A 12,535-nucleotide genomic window follows, 5' to 3' on the forward strand; every position below is an offset into this window, starting at 1 on the left:
AACAGAATACTTTCCCACCTCTTACCAGGGAATGCTTGTGCTGAGCTGGAACTGCACGTTAGATTAATTCATATATGTTCATAGAGGGGAAAAAGTCTTAAAAACAATGGCACTCTTTAGGACTGCGGTTCCCAAACTTCCTGGTATGGTGACCTCTATGTCCAAATTTACTTGGTCTGATGACCCATCTAGGACTGGTCCAAGGTTTTTTGGTGCCCTAGACAAACTGTGAATTCAGCAGCCATCTAGTTCAGCATTCCATTTCCTACAGTGGAAAACCAGATGTTTTTGAGAAACTAACAAATATTACACAAAGAGTGCAGCTGCCCCTACTATGAATCCCAAACAAGTGGTGTTCCAACATACACAACCTTTAATAGGGACATTACATTCTAGTTTTTGACCACTGTGCTACTTTTTCTAATCTCCAAGATTATCAGTGAAGAAGAAAAAATACCAGCTAAGAATGATGCACAAGACACTGATTCCATCTTCGTTTCCAAGATACAAAAAAGAGCAATGAAAAGGGCAGGGACAGCCTTTAGTAGCACTGTCCTTTAGTAGACTCTAAAATCAACTTTTGAGTCCCAACCCACAGGCTGAGATACCCTTCTTTAGGAGACCATCTTGGAGAAAATGAGAATTGAAAGAGATATAAGAGGTGGATTGATCTAGGGTTGCCAGACCCTTGACATGACTATGGGATCAATGCATCACCAAGGAACACCAGACATGGTCTAGCATTTGGGCAAAACTCTATTGTTAAACAAAATGCCAGAGCATCCTTGACATTGCCGATGATGCACCAATGTAACTTCCAGGGTACATAGGAAGTAACATCAGCATACCATAGGCAACATCCATGTATTGCTGTGAGGTCCGCAAACCACCCAGTAAGTCTCCTCTGCAGGTTCCAGGGGGGATATGGCAATCCTATATTGACCTTATAATTTACTGGGAAAGTTGCCAGTGGGCTGTTGCCTTAGGGAATTGCTGGCAGGAAAACACTTGCTGCGCTACATTAGTTCTAACAGTGCTGAAGAGGCTTGCTGTGGCTTGGATCTGATCAGAAATTACTTCTCTTGTGTCGTTGCTGTCAGCGATGGTTCATTGAAGCTCCCAAAATAAGCAAGCTTGATTATTTGAAACAAAGTTGCATTTATTGTATACTCCAAAGTTACTTCAGCATGATAGGCATTGGAACTGATGGCAAGCAGTTCGAATCATTGGTATTTAACATTCTACATCAAAGCAATTACAACTACCCCCCAATTCCCAAAACAAAGGCTGCTTTTGCATGTGAGACTTTTCACACAGCTCCTTCTTATCTTCCACAGTTAGTGGTTACATTTCCTGGCGGCGATGTCCTTGCTGCCTCTAGGGAGGAGGTGAGAATCTGCTGGGCATTCTCCACTTCAAAGAATGCCTAGCAACCTTTGATGTCCCTGGGAAACTACTCTTTAGCTATTCCCTACTTGGCCCCCCTCTCCTATTCTACTAACACAGGTTAGTGAGCATATATGTGAGTTAATCAATGTGGTTAGTAGTCAGCATTCAGCAATAGTATCAATGAACAGAGTCTGACAGTTGCCTGGTGCTAGCATGGCATAAATGCCTATGGTTGTCAGGGCTACTTTCAGGATATGAACAAAGTGGCCCCATATGGGACCATTTTCTGAAGAGGGGTTTTCTACCTCATATTCCTAAGCACTATACAATAACAGTTATGGCTTAGCCGCTTGTATTTGCTTTTTAATATGATGAAAACAACCAAAAGATGTTCAAATGATAAGCTGAGATTCTCAGCATTTCATCTCTCCAGGCATATTTTACAGTCATTAGGGAAAATCTAACAGTTTGGTTATATAGCCCAATTGTGGATTTTATCTAGCCAGTGATGAAGTAGATGTGTGCCCTTCCCATCAAGTACACATAAAGTGTCATGTATGAGGTAGACACTGTGTCTGCAGAACTATGAAGTGCTACTAAAAAAAAAAGGATTACTTCAGTGCATAACAAAATCTACATGGAGTACATAAAGCATGCACTGTGTTAAGTACATGGTACAGAGGTATATACTTGCTTTCCCATCACCTGAAAGATGTTACTAGTCTAGTAAACATGCAAATCAGAGCATCAGCTAGTTTATTCATGAATAGGGCTGGGTCAAAATCTTAACTTGATCTACTAAACAAAGCTTAACCCAATCTAAGACTGGTAGATTGACACCTCCCAAACTGTTTACCTTCCCAACCAGAATAAATACTGTCTTGTTTGGATTAGGCAGCTTGTTTGCACTCTGCCACTTGGCCATGGCTTCAAGACACTGGGCCAGGACCTTCACTAATGTTTCAGTAGGCTTAGCTAATAAGATGCAATTTGTAAGAAGCAGAATGTCAAACCCAGAGGCAAGGAATAGACAACTAAAGTTCAAGATCTTTATTCCAGCATCGTAGGCAGGTACAGGCATTGTCGGAGCTGGGTCTCCTGCCAGTTCCTGGCTCTTATAATTCCTTGCCTTGACCATTACAATTCAAGCCAAGCGCGCCAAGTTGCAGTGAGGATTTTGCACCGGTTCCCTCCTACTCTATCATCACCCCAGGTGCCTGTTATCTACCACCTCTGCCACATCTCCACCAGCTCCCTTGACCTTGGTTGCATAGTAACGTGCGAGTTCCCAGACATGCCATCTTGCCTCTAGATAAGCAACGAGGATGCTTCAAAGCAATCAGCCAGCATAGCAAGCACAAGCATTAGCATTGTATAACTGTTAGCTATTTGGATACATATGGCAAGCTGCACAAAATGGAGTGACTGTTGACACAGAGGTCTGTATACTTAGCTGTTCTCATCACATGATCACATCACTCTTTTTAAGTTGTCACAGCTTCACATTTTGCAATGACCACATAGAAAGATCACCCATTTTATTGTACCAGTTGAATAAATGATGCAAATTATATCAGAGTTGGAGCGCCTGCCCTGCGGCCCTCACTGCAGCCTGCAGGCACCTTTTCAAAAGCCCCTTTGACAAAGCTGAAGGGGAGAGGCAAAGAGAGGCAAACTTTGTGATAATGCCAGAAGCAGCTGCACCAGGCAAGCAGCTGCACCAGGCAAGTTGGGCAAAGAGCGGCTCAGTTGCTGGCTGTGTGTGCAGGCTGGGAGGGCTGCAAGCAGGGGGAAAACCAGGGGAGAAAGCCAGCCAGGGCCTCTAAGGGCATGGGGGCCCATAGGCCAGTGCCTACTTTGCCTAATTGTTAATCCAGCCCTGCAAATAATTTAAATAGTCTTTCTGAATAGAGTTACCTTACAATTTTAACAATTCAATGTGTATTCAAAATCTCAGGTAAATTTACCAACCAACTGAGCCTAAGAATGTCAATTAATTCCTCTTTATTTCAGCAACTCAAAATAAACTTAAGTTCAGTTGAACCTGAGTGGGAATCAGCATGATCATGATTTGGTAATCCATTTACTGGGCAGAAGCCATTTATTTATTTATTTTAGGCCTGCTTTCCCCTTCTTTTTCTATTAATGAAAAGTCTGCACAGGTACTTTGTCTCAATGGTTCAGTTAGCTACAATACAGTACAATAAATTCACTCAATTTTATGACTACTTTGCTTTGTTAATAGACCTAGTTAATCATTACGATTTTTGTAGACCTTGAGAAAAGACATGTTATAAAAGATGTCATAACTCTAAAGTTAATATTATTCATGGATTCCAAACTACATTTTTTAACTTAACACACCAAAAAAAAAAAGTGGAGGGATCAGGTGTTCATTATATATTCTACAAACACAAGGACATTGTTACAATGGAATACTGAACACCAAAATCTTAATTTTAGATGTTTTATACTGTATTACCCAAACTAGACCCAGAAAGGGGGAAATTAACTGTAAAAAGTATCTCCAGAAGGGTAAATGGGATATTTTGCCGACATATTCAGAGGTTCTATTCCAGAGCAGTATTCCCAGAGGAAAACTAACATAGACCAACTAATTCAAGATAGCTTTCAACAACATATTAATTCAAGATAATTGGACTCTTTATTCACTAACAGTAAGCTACCCTAATATAAGCAACCCAGAAATACAACCCTAGAATAGCAATAAACGACAACAATCCACAATTAAACCACCTTCTCTCTCTCAGATACACACACACACTATGGCTGGGATGAGAATGAGGGATGGAGGCAGGAAGAGGGAAGGAAGGACATTCAGGTGGGCAATACTATCTGATCCAAGATATGCAAGAGTCTGCAAGCTGAGGGAAGTAGTGGAAGTCCAAGGCAGCAGAGTATCAAGGACAAAGGAAAAGAAGCCAGACATTGAGAGAAACCGGCCCTTCCCAGACAGCTAACTTCGCCGGCGATAGGATGGGAGGGACGTTGTTGCCTACCTGGATGGAGGGAGGCTGATCGGCATCCTGGCCATCCAAGAATCAGCTGCTGGGTGGGGAGTCAGGGCTATAAAAGCCCCGGCCCCTCCCAGTGTTGTGCAGCGTGTTTTTCAGCTCTCGGAAGGAGAGCTGCGTCAGAGTTCACCAGGGCAAGGCTGGGAGTGCTGGGGCCAACACGGTCGGCAGCGTGAGCGCGGGGGTCGGCTGTTGCCTGGGCAGTCTTCAGTGCGAGCGGCCTTCAGCACGAGCAGCGGCTGTTGCCTTGGCAGCTCCTTCGGTGCATGCGGCCAGGCTTGGAAGCTTCTTTTCAGCGAAGGCTTGGAGTGCGGCGGTTCAGGGGGTTTTTGGCCCCAGGAGGGGCGGTTTGGTCTCTGGGCCCATCGTTATAGGGGGCTTGGGGGTTGCTCATTCCCCCCCACCCTCCCTCCCCATTATATATTTAGCTTTGTGAAGTATACCTGGGGGCTGGGTAGGTAGTTGCCAGGGGAAGGTCGGTGGATCAGTGGTAGGGCAGCTGTTTGACTAGCAGAAGGTCCCAGGCTCAATCCCTAGCACCCCCCATGTCTATTTTTGCCATAGTTTGGTTGGGGGAAGAGGGGGTTAATTATAACCCCCTCTTTCCCCCCCCCGCCTTGTTTGTTGGTTATCTCCTTCGGCAGGGCACAGGGGGAAGGGGGTAAGGAGGGTGAGAGGCCTTTATTTGATGCAAGCCGGGGCAGACACCGGGTGGAATCTGGATATAGGCCTGGGTAATGGCTCCTAAGAAGGGTCAGGGCTCTTCTAAAGGGAAACAGCCGGCCAGGCCGGTAAGGAGACGGGGCCAGAAACCAGGTCCCCTGGGAGAGGGTGACCAAAAAGTGCAGTTAAGGCAGGCTATTATGGGCTAATTAGATGCCTTGGAACAGCAGAAGGGGGCTACAGGGGCGACCATATGGTAGGGGCATCACAGGGCAACGGGCCCCTCTGCTCGGTTGACATTTGAGAAGGAGGTTTTGGCCCGTCTTTCTGCATTGCAGGGTGGGCCCGAAGGTGCCGATTGGCGACGCGAGTCAGATCATGAGGACGGTGACGACATGGGGGAACTGCCAGGAGGTGAGCCCCAGGATCATGGGGCAGTGGAAGATGTTGGGCAGCCGGCCCCAGTTGTCATGGTGGCGGTTACCCCCTCGGGGGATGTGGGTAAGCCTCCTGCACATCACCAACTTCTGGGATGGCCTTGGGCCCCCGGGGCCCGTCTCAGTCAACAGTGTCTCCTAGTATGGCGGGGGGGTATCGGTAATGCCGGGAAATGTAGGGCCTTGGGTACCCCAGGGTTTGGCTGGGCCGTCATGGGCTTGGGGCGCTCCTTTGTTACCGCCACAGAGTCAGAGTGGTGTCGGAGCCGTTTCCCAGGCTCCTTCACAGACAGTTGCCCCAGTGGCCCTGCAGAGTACCCGCAGCCTGTTTTGGGCGTGCTTCCGTGGGGTGGGCATGGACAGATGCCAATGCAGGGGGGGGTGGATGAGCTCCCCGTGTGGCACGTGATGCTACCCCCTGAATCCCTATGGGACCATATCGTTTTAGGTGCCTCCATATGGCGACACTACGCTGCCATTGGGGGATCACCTGTCGGTGGCTACTAGGGATAAGATTTTGAGGGGAGGATATGTTGACGTCTTTAGCCTCCTATTTAGAGAACTGGAAAAAAAGGATAAGGAGGAATTAGATGACAATGAGAAGGAAAAGCTAAAGCATAGAAAGGTGGATAGGACCTGGGCGAATTGGCTGCCTGGTTTCTTAATCTACGCGGGGGTTATAGCCAGGGCGCAGCTGGTTCGGGAGGCCGTACTTTTTCAGTATTGCGACATAGTGTACCGCACATACACTGATTTTGTGGGTGCGGCCTGGTTGCAATATGACGAGGCCTTTCGGATGCGGGGGGCAGTTAATCCGGGGATGCCCTGGGACCAGATTAACCAGTAGCCAGCAAAACCTAACTTAGGTGATAGGGCTGGTAGTGGACACCTAGTGCATAAGCAACAGGTGAGTATAGGTGCCCGCAGTACGGCAGGCCAGTCGGTTCAACTCCGGCTGTTATGTTGGGAATTCATGTCTAAGGGCATGTGTTCCAGGAAGGCATGTGTAGCAGGAAGAGCCCGCTCTATCAATCAAGGCAGGTGACCGTAACAGAGGAGGCTTGAGGCAGGATCAGGAAAAAACAGCCAAGCTTTATTTGATACACACGTGTGGTCTCAGACCAAAGATGGGCGTCTGAGCAAAGAGCATTCGGGCGCGCAGACTTTATATAGCAGTACCCATTTGCATTAAAAGCAGCTTACACACAATATTACTGCATATCATACCAAAGAGTTTCGAAGCTGCTTGCCTTTTACTTAGTTCCCTTTTGGCGTGCAACCCCAAGCGAAAACCCCCTTTTGCTCAACCGCAAGCTGTTCCGCTTCTGTTAACCTTAGGTCTCTTAAGCCATTTGCATTATTACTGTTTTGCACACTTAGGCCTTTTGCTGCATCCAGTTTCCTTTACCGCCCACTGACCCCCAAGCTGAAGCCTCTGTTACAATATTAGCATAGTAAGGTTATATAGTAAGCTACGGTAGGCCTGCAATGCACTCTATCAGCCAAGCATGTCTAGGCATGCCTCATTAAGCACACCTCTGTTGAGCTGCTCATCCTTAAATATCCTTTTCCCATTCAGTTCCATCCCTTTCCCAGCCTATTCCCTCTTCACATGTAAGTTTAAACACGAGTGCCCGCTGTGCGGCGGGTCACATGCCTTTTCAGCCTGTAGTGTCCAAAGCCAGGGCGGGGGTTAAATGCCCCGGGGGTGGGGGTGGCCAGCAGCCACCTGGAAAAGGGGCCCAGTCCCATACAGGTGAGGGTTCTTAGGCAGTTGTTGGTCAATTATCCTCTGGTGGCTGATAGAGCCTACCTATTGGACGTTTTTTCTTTTGGATTTCGCATTCCTTCTCAGGGACCCAGAATACGTTGTTTGGCTCCCAATCTGCATTCCGTGGTAGGTATGGAGCATGTGGTGAGAGCTAAAATAGCTAAGGAATGTGTGGAGGGGAGGGTCCTCGGCCCCTTTGAGGCTCCGCCGGTACCTACCTTATGGGGATCTCCCCTGAGGGTGGTGCCTAAAAAGGCACCCGGGGAATACCGTTTGATACACCATTTGTCTTACCCCAAGGGCGTAAGTTAACGTCCTTGGGGTAAGACAAATGGTGTATCAAACCCCAGTTAACGATTCCATTCCAGACGTTCTCTGTTCGGTCAAGTACACCTCGTTTGACCAAGCCGTCAAAGTGGTTCGGGGTTGTGGCTGGGGGGCTGAAATGGCAAAATGTGACATTAAGTCAGCCTTTCAGCTTTTGCCGGTGCACCCAGAGGATTTTGACCTTTTAGGTTTTAGTTTTGATAGAAAGTATTACATGGACAGGGCACTACCTATGGGTTGCTCAATGTCTTGTGCTGCTTTTGAACGTTTTAGTTCCTTCATGGAATGGGCGCTTAGGGTCAGGTCGGGGTTAAGTGACACAGTTCACCATTTAGATGACTACCTTTTCGTGAGCCCAGCAGGGTCTGGGCGGTGTGCCAGGTTAATGCAGTCATTTGTTGAGCTGGTGCAGGAGCTCAGGGTGCTGCTGGTGCACGAAAAGATGGAGGGTCCTAGTTCTGTGCTCACGTTTCTGGGTATTGAGTTGGACACCACGCAGCAAGCTTCACGGATGCCTGCAGAAAAAGTGGAAGGTCTCAGGGAACGGTTGGCCTCTCTTAGGAAGCAGCGCAAAGTGTCGTTGCTTGAGCTCCAGCAGATTGTAGGACATCTCAACTTTGCGTGCAAAGTTGTTGCCCTGGGGAGGGCTTTTTTGCAACGCCTATGTGATGCCATGGGGTCCTTACAGCTCCCTCACCATAGAATACGTGTGACTGTGGGCATGCGGAGGAACTTAGAGGTATGGGAGGAGTTTTTGGATTCCTTCAATGGAGTTTCTTTTTGGCGGGAGGACTTGAAGATTAAAGCAGAGCTTCAGGTATCTTCGGATGCGGCGGGCGCCTTCAGATTTGGAGTATATTTTCGTGGACACTGGTGTGCAGAGCTTTGGCCTACCGAGTGGTTGGCCAGTGGGCTCTGCCATGACCTCACTTTTTGGGAGTTCTTTCCCATGGTAGTAGCTGTTTGGCTTTGGGGGGAGCAACTGGCCAACCACATGGTTCATTTCTGGTGTGATAACATGGTGGTTGTACATGTTATCAACTCCTTGTCATCCAGATCTGAATTAGTTATGAACCTGGTGAGGGCATTTACATTGCGGTGCCTCCGGTTGAACATTCTATTTCTAGCACAACATGTTCCAGGAGTGTGCAATGGGGTGGCGGACGCTCTATCTCGCCAACAGATCGAGTGCTTTCGCCAACTTGCTCCGGAAGCAGATCTTCAGCCAACGTGAATGCCCCAGGAACTTTGGAAGCTTGGGAAGCCAAAGCTGGTAGGGTGATTCAATTAGCATTGGCTCCAAACACTTGGAAGGCTTATGAAAGGGCTGACTTGCAGTTTCGGGTGTTTAGGAGTGCTGCCGGGCTGCCAGATAGCTGGCTGGTCCCGGTAGAGCACATTATACAGTTTTGTGTTTATCAGAAGGATAGAGGGTTAGGGCTGAAATCAATTAGGGGCCAGTTGAGGGCGCTGGCCTTTATCAGTAAAGCGCAAGGCCTTCCGGAATGTACAGGTGAGTTTAGAGTCAGGAAGATGCTGGAGGGCTGGGCTAGAGAGCATGGGCCATGGGCAGATGCCCGGCAACCCATATCCCCTTCTGTACTGCAAGGACTTTTCAAGGTTTGGCCTGGGGTGTGTTCATCCTCCTTTGAGGCCGCTCTTTTTCACGTGGCCTCCTTGGTGGCCTTTTTTGGTGCACTACGGATTAGTGAATTAGTTGTGCAATCAAGGAAGGACAATTCTGACCAGGCTCTGCGTGTCAGTGATGTCACAATTGAAGGGGGACAAGTATGACTGACAGGCGATCTAAAACGGACCAGCATCGGAGGAGCACACTGATTACAATTGGCCAGTGTGTTACCCCTGAGTTGTGCCCAGTTAAGGCTTTAGAGCAGTATTTACAGGTCAGGGGGGAGGGGGATGGCCCCTTGTTTTGCCATAATGATGGGTCCCCCCTGACAAAATATCAATTCTGGGCAGTGACTGGCAGGGCGCTGGCTAAGTTAGGCTTAGGGGGTGTTAAATTTGGGACACATTTGTTCTGGATTGGTGCTGCTTCCACAGCAGCTGCAATGGGCTATTCGCCCCCTGTTATACAGCGAATCGGCCGTTGGCGGTCCGCAGCCTTCAAATCCTATGTGTGCCCGTTGGTCACTTGGGGGGGGGGCTAGGGTATTTCGTGCCCGTTGGCAATTTTTCCCATTGGTGACTATTTTCTGTTTTCCAGGTGCTGTAACTCATAGTGAGAGGCATCAGATCCTCATCTGCGGGCATAGTATGGTGTTCTGGGTGACCCATCAGGCCAGGAGATCATCTGTAGGCACCCAGCTGGGCCTCAGCGAGTGGGCAATGTTGGAGTGGCTGGGTCGCCGTGGCCTGTGCTGGTCAGGGATCATGCCACTGTTGTTTAATGGAAGGAGGGCGCCTCCTCCGCATAGCCTGGTCATCCACTTGGGTGGGAATGACCTGGGTTTGATGAAGGGGAAGGCCCTTTTGGTGCAGGCACTAGCGGATCTTCAGGCCATTAAAAGTAGATGGCCAGGGGTTATTTTAGTATGGTCAGCAATTTTGCCGCGTAGGGTCTGGCATTATGCCTTGTCCCCTGGGGGAATTGAGAGGGCCAGACACAAGGCCAACCAGGCCTTACAGAAGGCCATGGAAGGGGGCTTAGGGATATTTATCCCCCATCCTGCCATACGAGTCAAGAATGCTGACTTTTAGGCTGAATGGGGTTCATTTATCTGAGTTGGGTAACCGGGCCTTTCTGGACAAACTAAGGCAGGGTTTGCGGTGGGCTCTGGACCGTCCGTGGGTGCGAATGCCTAAGCAGAGGCTTGGCATTGGTGGTGGCAGTGGCAGGATGAGGTATTGGCCACAGTGGTTTTGGGGAGCACTTATGGCTCAGCACCTGTTTGTGCAGGTGGTCTGCATGAACTGCAGATGGGCTTTACAGCTCGATGCTGGGAGTGCAGATCACGATAAAGCCTCACAGGGAGGATCTTTCCAGTGGGATTGATGCCGGCCTAGGTGGAGGTGGAGTTTGGGCCTGGTTGCTGGGGGCAGGGTGGCTCGCCCCTTTTAGGACAAGGCGGGGTCATGGGGCTGACCCCAGGGCTTGTCTTGTTAGGCCTTACCCCTTGCTAGTTTTGGTTCGTTCAAGTTATTTAAATAAAGTGGCCCTGTTTATCCAACATACTGTGTCAGCCTCTTCATTCCAACTGGGTGGGCAAACCGGCCCCTCCCAGACAGACAGCTTCGCCGGCGATAGGATGGGAGAGACGCTGTTGCCTACCCAGATGGAGGGAGGCTGATCAGCGTCCCGGCCATCCGGGAATCAGCTGCTGGGCGGGGAGTCGGGGCTATAAAAGCCCCAGCCCCTCCCAGTGTTGTGCAGCATGCTTTTCAGCTCTCGGCCCGCCCACCCACCCCCTTGGCAATACAGGTTATTTACCAGTCGCTTATTAGGGGCCAGGTAGGAATTTTTTCATTTTCACTGAATTGGCCTATGTGAATTTGTTTTTTGTCTACCTTGTACTGCCTTATAGCCTTAGGAAAATGGGGAGGAGTTGTTAGTTGGTCGCTTGGCAGGAGCACCTATGGCTCAGCACCTATTGGTGCAGGTGGTCTGCATGAACTGCAGATGGGCTTTACGGCTCAGTGCTGGGAGTGCAGATCATGATAAAGCCTCACCGGGAGGATCTTTCCAGTGGGATCGATGCTGGCCTAGGTGGAGGTGGAGTTTGGGCCTGGCTGCTCAGCACCACCCAGAATATATTGGGCTTGTGCTGGGGGCAAGGTGGCTCACCCCTTTTAGGACAAGGCGGGGTCATGGGGCTGACCCCAGGGCTTGTCTTGTTAGGCCTTACCCCTTGCTAGTTTTGGCTCGTTCAAGTTATTTAAATAAAGCGGCCCTGTTTATCCAACATACTGTGTCAGCCTCTTCATTCCGACTGGGTGGGCAACCTGACACACCATCCACTGGACTGGACCATCCTTTTGTAGACAAGTACTGCACAGCTAGATTTGAGCAGTTTAAAGATAATTGCTGCCCAGATCTGGCAGCAGATTAGGAGGTGATTCCTCCAAAGTGAGTGGTTATGAAGATCCTGGTGTGATGATAAACAGTACCCTTTGATGGATCATCCTGAGTGGATTGGATGTAAGGGTACTTTGTTCAGAGACAGGAGGTGACACTTAAGGGTGCTATGAAATGGTTCACATTCTTTGAAGTAAAAGAGCTATTGATATTATACATCTCTTAGAGTTGAGAGTAGATAACATGAGTATCTCTACCATCCTGCCTTTGTGAGAATGTGCTTTGGTCATGGCAGAGAAGATGAGCTGTCTCTGAGACTAGTCTGTGGAATTGCACAGGTCCCTGACTGAATTTGGCAGAGAGTTCCACCAGGTTGGGGCAAGGACCCACAGACTAATCCTAAATGGTTACCTCAACATCAGTTACACTTGTCATGAATGGTACTGCATCCTTGCATAGTTCCTGGGTGTTGAACTCCCAGCACAGCAGCCAAGACTAAACTGACTGTCCCCCCACAACTGGAGGGGCATCAACAACCCCTTTGAAATGAGGTGCCAACCACTCGAATATCTCAGGGCTTTTTTGTAGAAAAAGCCCAGCAGGAACTCATTTTCATGTTAGGCCACACCTCCTGACATCATCATTGCTTCACACAGGCCTTTTTTGTAGAAAAAGCCTAGCAGCAACTCATTTGCATATTAGGTCACACACCCTGACACCAAGCTAGATGGAACTGTGTTCCTGTATTTTCCTGCTCAAATAAAAATAAATAAATAAAAAGCTCTGGAATCCCTGCATATCAATGGGTATGCTGGGCCCAGGTACTGAGACCAAAGTTGTTGACTCACCTTGTCCCATGCCAGTTCTTGGAGTAAGA

Source organism: Heteronotia binoei, chromosome 9 (genome assembly GCF_032191835.1).
Source record: "Heteronotia binoei isolate CCM8104 ecotype False Entrance Well chromosome 9, APGP_CSIRO_Hbin_v1, whole genome shotgun sequence".
Classification (NCBI taxonomy): Eukaryota; Metazoa; Chordata; class Lepidosauria; order Squamata; family Gekkonidae; genus Heteronotia; species Heteronotia binoei.